Here is an 11,621-nt window from a genome sequence, read left to right as displayed (position 1 = left end):
ATCATAAGATCCAAATATAATAGCAAAGCTCGCGATACATCAAGATCGTACCACCTCAAGAACACGAGAGAGAGAGAGAGATCAAACACATAGCTACTGGTACATACCCTCAGCACCGAGGGAGAACTACTCCCTCCTCATCATGGAGAGCACTGGGATGATGAAGATGGCCACCGGAGAGGGATTCCCCCTCCGGTAGGGTGCCGGAACAGGTCTAGATTGGTTTTTGGTGGCTACGGAGGCTTCTGGCGGCGGAACTCCCGGTCTATTGTGCTCCCCGAAGTTTTTAGGGTATATGGGTATATATAGGAGGAAGAAGTACGTCGGTGGACCTCCGGGCTGTCCACGAGGCACGGGGGCGTGCCCCCCACCCTCGTGGGCAGCCCGGGACTCTCCTGGTCCATCTCCGATACTCGGTGGGCTTCTTTTGGTCCAAAAATAAGTTTCGTGTAGTTGTAGGTTAATTGGACTCCGTTTGATTTTCCTTTTCTGCGATCTCTAAAACAAGGAAAAAACAGAAACTGGCACTAGGCTCTAGGTTAATAGGTTAGTCCCAAAAACCATATAAAATAGCATATAAATGCATATAAAACATCCAAGGTTGATAATATAATAGCATGGAACAATCAAAAATTATAGATACATTGGAGACGTATCAGCATCCCCAAGCTTAATTCCTGCTCGTCCTCGAGTAGGTAAATGATAAAAACAGAATTTTTGATGTGGAATGCTACCTAACATATTTATCCATGTAATTCTCTTTATTGTGGCAAGAATATTCAGATCCATAAGATTCAAGACGAAAGTTTAATATTGACATAAAAATAATAATACTTCAAGCATACTAACAAAGCAATCATGTCTTCTCAAAATAACATGGCCAAAGAAAGCTATCCCTACAAAATCATATAGTCTGGCTATGCTCCATCTTCACCACACAACATATTTAAATCATGCACAACCCCGATGACAAGCCAAGCAATTGTTTCATACTTTTGATGTTCTCAAACTTTTTCAATCTTCACGCAATACATGAGCGTGAGACATGGACATATCACTATAGGTGGAATAGAAGGGTGGTTGTGGAGAAGACAAAAAGGGAGAAGATAGTCTCACATCAACTAGGCGTATCAACGGGCTATGGAGATGCCCATCAATAGATATCAATGAGAGTGAGTAGGGATTGCCATGCAACGGATGCACTAGAGTTATAAGTATATGAAAGCTCAACAAAAGGAACTAAGTGGGTGTGCATCCAACTTGCTTGCTCACGAAGACCTAGGGCATTTGAGGAAGCCCATTGTTGGAATATACAAGCCAAGTTCTATAATGAAAATTTCCCACTAGTATATGAAAGTGACAAAACAAGAGACTCTCTATCATGAAGATCATGGTGCTACTTTGAAGCACACGTGTGGAAAAAAAGGATAGTAGCATTGTCCCTTTTATTTTTTTTGTTTTTTTGTTTTTTATTTGGCCTTTCCTTTTTTTTATTTGGCCTTTCTCTTTTTTTGGCCTTTTTTTGGTACAATGATCTATTAATGATGATCATCACACTTCTATTTGTTTACAACTCAATGATTAAAACTCGATACTAGAACAAAGTATGACTCTATATGAATGCCTCCGGTGGTGTACCGGGATTTGCAATGACTCATGAGTGACAAGTATGAAAGAATTATGAACGGTGGCTTTGCCACAACTAAAATGTCAACTACATGATCATGCAAAGCAATATGACAATGATGGAGCGTGTCATAGTAAACGGAACGGTGGAGAGTTGCATGGCAATATATCTCGGAATGGCTATGGAAATGCCATAATAGGTAGGTATGGTGGCTATTTTGAGGAAGGTATATGAAAGAATTATGAACGGTGGCTTTGCCACAACTAAAATGTCAACTACATGATCATGCAAAGCAATATGACATTGATGGAGCATGTCATAGTAAACGGAACGGTGGAAAGTTGCATGGCAATATATCTCAGAATGGCTATGGAAATGCCATAATAGGTAGGTATGGTGGCTGTTTTGAGGAAGGTATATGGTGGGTATATGATACCGGCGAAAGGTGCGCGGTATTAGAGAGGCTAGCAATGGTGGAAGGGTGAGAGTGCGTATAATCCATGGACTCAACATCACTCATAAAGAACTCACATACTCACATACTCACATACTTATCGAAGCAAAGTACTACGCGCATGCTCCTAGGGGGATAGATTGGTAGGAAAAGACCATCGCTCATCCCCGACCGCCACTCATAAGGAGGACAATCAATAAATACATCATGCTCCAACTTCTTAACATAACGGTTCACCATACGTGCATGTTACGAGAATCACAAACTTCAACACAAGCATTTCTCAAATTCACAACTACTCAACTAGCACGACTCTAATATCACCATCTCCAAATCTCAAAACAATTATCAAGTATCAAACTTCTCTTAGTATTCAATACACTTCATATGAAAGTTTTTATTATATCCCTCTTGGATGCCCATCATATTAGGACTAAATTCATAACCAAAGCAAATTACCATGCTGTTCTAATGACTCTCAAAATAATATAAGTGAAGCATGAGAGATCAATTATTTCTTCAAAATAAAACTACCACCGTGCTCTAAAAAGATATAAGTGAAGCACTAGAGAAAATGACAAACTACTCCGAAAGATATAAGTGAAGATCAATGAGTAGTCGAATAATTATGCAACTATGTGAAGACTCTCTAACATTTAATAATTCCATATCTTGATATTTTATTCAAAAAGCAATCAAAACAAAATTAAATAAAATGACGCTCCAAGCAAAACACATATCATGTGGCGAATAAAAATATAGCTCCAAGTAAAGTTACCGATGAACGAAGACGAAAGAGGGGATGCCTTCTGGGGCATCCCCAAGCTTAGGCTTTTGGTTGTCCTTGAATTTTACCTTGGGGTTCCTTGGTCATCCCCAAGCTTAGGCTCTTGCCACTCCTTATTCCATAGTCCATCGAATCTTTACCCAAAACTTGAAAACTTCACAACACAAAACTTAACAGAAAACTCGTAAGCTCCGTTAGTGAAAGAAAACAAAACACCACTTCAAGGTACTGTAATGAACTCATTATTGATTTATATTGGTGTTAAAACTACTATATTACAACTTCTCTATGGTTTATAAACTCTTTTACTAGCCATAGATTCATCAAAATAAGTAAACAACACATAGAAAACAGAATCTGTTAAAAACAGAACAGTCTGTAGTAATCTGGATCAAACGTATAGTTTGGAACCCCAAAAATTCTAAAATAAATTTATGGACGTGAGAAATTTATATATTAATAATCTTAAAAAATAATTAAATAAATAGGACTCTCCAATAAAAAATAGCAGCTAATCTCGTGAGCGCTAAAGTTTCTGTTTTTTACAGCAAGATCTCAAAGAGTTTCCCCAAGTCTTCCCAAAGGTTCTACTTGGCACAAACACTAATTAAAAGCATAAAACCACATCTAAACAGAGGATAGATTGATTATTTATTACTAAACAGTAATAAAAAGCAAGGATCTAAAATAAAATTGGGTTGCCTCCCAACAAGCGCTATCGTTTAACGCCCCTAGCTAGGCATGATGATTCCAATGATGCTCACATAAGAGATAAGAATTGAAACATAAAGAGAGCATCATGAAGAATATGACTAGAACATTTAAGTCTAACCCACTTCCTATGCATAGGGATTTTGTGAGCAAACAACTTATGGGAGCAATAATCAACTAGCATAGGGAGGCGAAACAAGCATAACTTTAAAATTTTAAGCACATAGAGAGGAAACTTAGTATTATTGCAATTCCTACAAGCATATATTCCTCCCTCATAATAATTTTGAGTAGCATCATGAATGAATTAAACAATATAACCATCACATAAATCATTCTTTTCATGATCTACTTGCATAGAAATTTTACTACTCTCCATATAAGCAAAATTCTTCTCATTCGGGATAGTGGGAGTATCATAAGAGACTTGAATGCTATAGATTGTTTCCACATTAAAAGAGTAATGTTCAGAAAAGGGTAATCATAATCATGAAAGGTTTTATAAATATAATCATCACTACTTTTTATAGCATAAGTTTCATCACAATAATCATCATAAGTAGCAACTTTGTTCTCATCATAATCAATTGAAACCTCTTCTGAAATAGTGGATACCTCACTAAATAAAGTCATGACCTCTACAAATCCACTTTCATAAATATTATAAGATTTAACATCCTCGAAAATAGTGGGATCATTTCTTTATAAAGTTGACACTCTTCCAAACCCACTTTCATCAACATAATCATCATAAGTAGGAGGCATGCTATTATCATTATAAATTTGCATATCAAAACTTGGGAGACTAAAAATAACATCTTTATTAAACGTAGCATCCCCAAGCTTGGGACAAACATTAATTGCAGCAAATATATTCTCAAAAACATCATCGTCATGAAACATAGCATCCCCAAGCTTGGGCCTTTTCATATCATAAGCATAATCACTCTCATCATTAATAGTATGGATAGCACCAATAGTATAGCAATTATCATATTCTTCCAAGCAAGTGCCAAAAAGATTTTCAAGATCATACGAAGTATCATTATCTTCACAATCATAAGCATCACAACAAGCAATAGGCATAACGAGATCATCATCAAGTGCATCATCTTCCACAATTATATTTTCATGAGGCACAACAATAATAGGAGCAGCATTATTTGGGAGAGATATCTTTTTACCTCTCTTCCTTTTTCTTTTCTTCTTCTTCACCGCATCATGTGTGGGTTCAATCCTCTTTTTGGAGCTCCTTATTAATGAGATTGGTTGAATAGAAGTATCCTCCTCGTTACCTGATTCATCATAAGAAATAATAAGAGGATATTGGGAGGTCTCTTCCCTTTCATTAGTATTATCTTCCTCTTCTATTTGTTTTCTTTTCTTTAAGTAATTGGCAATATAAGGATTTTCAATACAATTCACCGCACAATACATATTAATTTCCTCTAGATCAAAATGAAGAACTCTATCAAGGGCAAATTATGGAATAACCTTAGTTATACGTTTCATTTCTTCATAACCCAAGAGCAAACTAAGTTCATTATGATGTGCAAGGGAAATCAAGTCATCACAATTTTTGGACATGATACGATCATGAAACAATTTGCATTGGGTACTGAAATGATCATGTTCATTGCAAAGTTCACAAGTACGGCTAAGAAAATTTAAATTTTCAGCACAAACTTCTAGTCTTTCTAGCAACAATTTCGTTTCTAAATGCTTATGCCTCTTGCAATATCTATCTTCCCTATTTGGTCTGTACTTGCAAACCCAATGCACTCCACAAAAATTGACATGTTTATAGGAGACATTTTCATCATAACTAGTGCAATCATCATTAGTACTATGGATATTCAAGGAGTTCATACTAACAACATTGCAATCATGCTCATCATTCAAAGATTTAGTGCCAAACATTTTATAGACTTCTTCTTCTAGCACTTGAGCACAGTTTTCCTTTTCATCATACTTACGAAAGATATTAAAAAGATGAAGAGTATGAGACAAACTCAATTCCATTTTTTTGTAGTTTTCTTTTATAAACTAAACTAGTGCTTAAACAAGAAACAAAAAGATTTGATTGCAAGATCTAAAGATATACCTTCAAGTGCTAACCTCCCCGGCAACAGCGCCAGAAAAGAGCTTGATGTCTACTACACAACCTTCTTCTTGTAGACGCTGTTGGGCCTCCAAGTGCAGAGGTTTGTAGGACAGTAGCAAATTTCCCTCAAGAGGATGACCTAAGGTTTATCAATCCGTAGGAGGCGTAGGATGAAGATGGTCTCTCTCAAGCAACCCTGCAACCAAATAACAAAGAGTCTCTTGTGTCCCCAACACACCCAATACAATGGTAAATTGTATAGGTGCACTAGTTCGGCGACGAGATGGTGATACAAGTGCAATATGGATAGTAGATAATGGTTTTTGTAATCTGAAAATATAAAAACAGCAAGGTAACTAACGATAATAGTGAGCATAAACGGTATTGCAATGCGTTGAAACAAGGCCTAGGGTTCATACTTTCACTAGTGCAAGTCCTCCCAACAATAATAACATAATTGGATCACATAACTATCCCTCAACATGCAACAAAGAGTCACTCCAAAGTCACTAATAGCGGAGAACAAACGAAGAGATTATGGTAGGGTACGCAACCACCTCAAAGTTATTATTTCCGATCAATCCAGTAGGCTATTCCTATAAGAGTCACAAACAACCCTAGAGTTCGTAGTAAAATAACACCTTAAGACACAAATCAACCAAAACCCTAATGTCACCTAGATACTCCAATGTCGCCTCAAGTATCCATGGGTATGATTATACGATATGCATCACACAATCTCAGATTCATCTATTCAACCAACACAAAGTACTTCAAAGAGTGCCCCAATGTTTCTACCAGAGAGTCAAGACGAAAACGTGTGCCAACCCCTATGCATAGGTTCATGGGCGGAACCCGCAAGTTGATCACCAAAACATACATCAAGTGGATCAATAGAATACCCCATTGTCACCACGGGTATCCCACTCAAGACATACATCAAGTGTTCTCAAATCCTTAAAGACTCAATCTGATAAGATAACTTCAAAGGGAAAACTCAATCCTACAAGAGAGTAGAGGGGGAGAAACATCATAAGATCCAAATATAACAGCAAAGCTCGCGATACATCAAGATCGTACCACCTCAAGAACACGAGAGAGAGATCTAACACATAGCTACTGGTACATACCCTCAGCCCCGAGGGATAACTACTCCATCCTTGTCATGGAGAGCACCGGGATGATGAAGATGGCCACCGGAGAGGAATTCCTCCTCTGGCAGGGTGCCGGAACGGGTCTAGATTAGTTTCGGTGGCTATGGAGGCTTCTGGCAGCGGAACTCCCGATCTATTGTGCTCCCCGAAGTTTTTAGGGTATATGGGTATATATGGGAGGAAGAAGTACGTCGGTAGACCTTCAGGCTGTCCACGAGGCAGGGGGCGCGCCCAGGGGATGGGCGCACCCCCCACCCTCGTGGACAGCCCGGGACTCTCCCGGTCCATCTCCGATACTCGGTGGACTTCTTTTGGTCCAAAAATAAGTTCCGTGAAGTTACAGGTCAATTGGACTCCGTTTGATTTTCCTTTTCTGCGATACTCTAAAACAAGGAAAAAAAACAAAAACTGGCACTGGGCTCTAGGTTAATAGGTTAGTCCCAAAAATCATATAAAATAGCATATAAATGCATATAAAACATCCGAGGTTGGTAATATAATAGCATTGAACAATCAAAAATTATAGATACATTGGAGACATATCAACCAACTCTATTGCAAAGTTCACAAGTAATGGCATGAACAGAGCATAATTTTGTAGCAAATTTATCTATCACCTTAAGCCACCGGTTGGTTTCATCATGTGTATGCTTCCTACAAAATCTATCATCCCTATAAGGCATGTCTTCACAAACTCTATTCACTCCACAAAAATTGACAAGCTTATAAGAAACTTCTTTATCATGACTAGTGCAATCATCATTAGTATTATGAAGATTCATAGCAAGCACACTAACAACATTGCAATCATGTTCATCATTCAAAGATTTAGGGCCAAACATTTTATTGACTTCTTCTTCTAACACTTGAGCAATATTTTCCTTTCTATCATTTTCATGAAAGACATAAAAAGATGAAGCATATGAGGCAACCTCAATTCCATTTTTTTGTAAATTTCTTTTATAAACTAAACAAGTGATAAACCAATAAACTAAAATGTTCAATTTCAAGATCTAAAGATATACCTTCGAGCACTCACCTCCCCGGCAACGGCGCCAGAAAAGAGCTTGATGTCTACTACGCGACCTTTCTTCTTATAGACTCGTGTTGGGCCTCCAAGCATGAAGTTGTGTAGGACAGTAGCAATTTTCCCTCAAGTTGATGACCTAAGGTTTATCAATATGTGGGAGGCGTAGGATGAAGATGGTCTCTCTCAAACAACAATGTAATCAAATAACAAAGAGTCTCTTGTGTCCCCAACACACCGAATACAATGGTAAATTGTATAGGTTCACTAGTTCGGCGAAGAGATGATGATACAAGTGTAATATGGATGGTGGATATATGTTTTTGTAATCTGAAAATATAAAAACAGCATGGTAGAAAGTAGTAAAAATGAGCAAAAATGGTATTGCAATGCTAGGAAACAAGGCCTAGGGTTCATACTTTCACTAGTGCAAAGTCTCTCAACAATGATAACATAATTAAATCATATGGCAATCCCTTGATACATCTCCAATGTATCTATAATTTTTGATTGTTTCGTACTGTTATATTATCAGTCTTGGATGTTTTATAATCATTTTATATCATTTTTTGGTGCTAACCTATTACCATAGTGCCAAGTGCCAGTTGATGCTTTTTGCATGTTTTTTACATCGCATAAAATCAATACCAAACGGAGTCCAAACGCAATGAAACTTTACGGAGATTTTTTATGGACCAGAAGACACCCAATGGGCCAAGGCGGCGCCTGGGGTGCTCCGAGGGGAGCACAACCCACCAGGGCGTGCCTAGAGGCCTAGGTGCGCCCTGGTGGGTTGTGCCCACCTAGGGTGCCCCCGGACCGCCTCTTTGCTCTATAAATACCCCAATATTCGAGAAACCCTATGGGAGTCGATGAAAATCAATTCTAGCCGCCGCAGAGTTCAGAACCACCAGATCCAATCTAGACACCATCACGGAGGGGTTCACCACTTCCATTGGTGCCTCTCCGATGATGTGTGAGTAGTTCTTTGTAGACCTTCGGGTCCATAGTTAGTTGTTAGATGGCTTCCTCTCTCTCATTTGATTCTCAATACAATGGTCTCTTGGAGATCCATATGATGTAATTGTTTTGCGGTGTGTTTGTTGGGATCCGATGAACTTTGAGTTTATGATCAGATATATCTCTTTTTTATCCATGATAGTTATTTGAGTTTCTTTGATCTCTTATATGCATGATTTCTTATAGCCTCGTATTTCTTCTCCGATATTTGGGTTTAGTTTGTCCAACTTGATCTATTTATCTTGCAATGGGAAGATGTGCTTTGTAGTGGGTTCGATCTTACCGTGCTTGATCCCAGTGACAGAAAGGGAACCGACACGTATGTATCGTTGCTACTAAGGATAAAATGATGGGGTCTATCTCTACATAGATAGATCTTGTCTACATCATGTCATCGTTCTTATTGCATTCCTCCGTTTCTCCATGAACTTAATACACTAGATGCATGTTGGATAGCGGTCGATGTGTGAAGTAATAGTAGTAGATGCAGGCAGGAGTCGGTCTAGTAATCTTGGACGTGATGCCAATATAATGATCATTGCCTGAATATCGTCATGAGTATTTGAAGTTCTATAAATTGCCCAATGCTAATTTTTTTACCCACCGTTTGCTATTTTTCGCGAGAGAAGCCACTAGTGAAACCTACGGCCCCCGGGTCTATTTCTCATATTATTTGCCTTCGTGATCTATTTTATTTGCCTTTTATGTTAAGATCTACTAAACCAAAAATACAAAAATACCTTTATGCAATTTATTTTATTTGGTGTTCGATCTATCAACATTTACAACTCTCTCGTGTCCTTTGCTAATTTCTGGCACTGTTACCCGAAAGGGATTGATAACCCCTTTTACACGTCGAGTTGCAAGTACTTGTTATTTGTGTGCAGGTGTTGTTTATGTTGTGTTGCTTGGTTCTCCTACTAGTTCGATAAACTTGGTTTCATATCTGAGGGAAATACCTATCGTCGTTGTGCTGCAACATCCCTTCCTCTTTGGGGAAATACCGACGTAGCTTCAAGCGACATCATCCCTCAACGTGCGACAAAGAATCACTCCAAAGTTCTTATCGCGGAGAACATAAGATGAAATTGCTTGTAGGGTACAAAACCGCCTCAAAGTTATTATTTTTGATAAATCCATTAAGCTATTCCTATAAGTGTCACAAACAGCCCTAGAGTTCGTAGTAAAATAACACCATATGATACACATCAATCAACCCTAATGTCACCTAGATACTCCAATGTAACCACAAGTATCCGTGGGTCAATTATACGATATGCATCAAACAACTTCAGATTCATAATATTCAATCCAACACAAAGAACCTCAAATAGTGCCCCGAGATTCCTACCGGAGATACAAGGACAAAAACGTGCATCAATCCCTATGCATAGATTATTGTCGGTTCTATATCCGGCATATCTCGTAGTAGGGGTCCTAAGCTAGGCGTCTTGGAGCGATGGTAACATGGACACAGGATTTTACCCAGGTTTGGGCTCTCTTGCAGAGATAATACCCTACGTCCTGCTTTTGATTGTATTGATACGAGGATAGTACATAGTATAGGTATCTATCATGAGATTGTAGTAATGAATATGAGATGTTCTATTGACTAGCCTAGCCTCAGTTTATATAACACACCAGAGGCCTAGGATTTAGAGGAGTCCTTGTCTTGGGCACCAAGTCTTATGGAATCCTCCTTGTATGCGGCATGGGCTGCCCGAAGTGGCCCATAAGTGAACCTTCATGGGGATCCTTGGCCCGATCCATCTTGTCGGGAGACGACGTGGTGAGAACCCCCTAGTCCAGGACACCGTCACTAGCCCCCCGAACTGGTCTTCAAGTTGGGGATGCTCCTCGATTTTTCTGAACTATTCTTCATCTTTGGTCGTAGGTCTTGAAATCTGGTTCAACAAATCTTCTCATCTTCGATCTTGAGGATCGCCAAAGTGAATTTGAAGAGTCTACACATTGGGTATCCAAGGAGCCCCTTTAAGTTTTCGGCCTTTAGCAATGCCTTGTTATTTTTTTACGCCACACCTCGGGTTTGAAGTTGTTCCCGTGCGGCAGTGTCCTCTTGCGTCCGAGCTCCAACGCCACACTACATCCGAGATATCTTTTGCAGCCAAGCACCAACGCCGGACCGCTTCCGAGCTCCAACGTCGGAATGTATCCGAGCTCTAATGCCGGACTGTATCCGAAATGTCATAGATTACCTCAGTCTTGAAAAAGTTAAAAGGGTAGAACCGAGCTTAATGCTGGAGATGCCCTCTATGGAGCCAACCACTTGCAACCGAGCTTTATGCGGGACTGCTTCTGAGGTATCTTTTGCAGTCGAGCACCAACGCCGGACCGTATCCGGCTCCAACATCGGACTGTATCCGAGGTGGTGCACCACCTCGGCCATGGGCTAATTTATATGAATTTAATTCCAATTTGTGCAATGTATTCTCTGCCGGGATGTATAGCTAGTAGCCCTCAAGGTGCATGTTGGCCTAATATTGGGGATGCACCTGAAGGATAAAATCAAACGCTGACCCCAGTAGCCCCGGAGACTCGGGTCGATTCGTGAAATCGGCCTGAGGATCAATTCCCAGCTCGGCAACATACTTAGGAATAGAAACATGGTGTAATATATTAGAGGATATAGTGATCGGCGAACGGGCCATTGAGAGAGGGTTTTGAGAAGTCGCTGTAATATATTAGCTTGATGCCAGCTAAGTCCCAGATGGTACCT

This window comes from Triticum urartu, chromosome 2, assembly GCF_003073215.2.
Source record: "Triticum urartu cultivar G1812 chromosome 2, Tu2.1, whole genome shotgun sequence".
NCBI lineage: Eukaryota > Viridiplantae > Streptophyta > Magnoliopsida > Poales > Poaceae > Triticum > Triticum urartu.
This window is presented reverse-complemented; position numbering follows the sequence as displayed.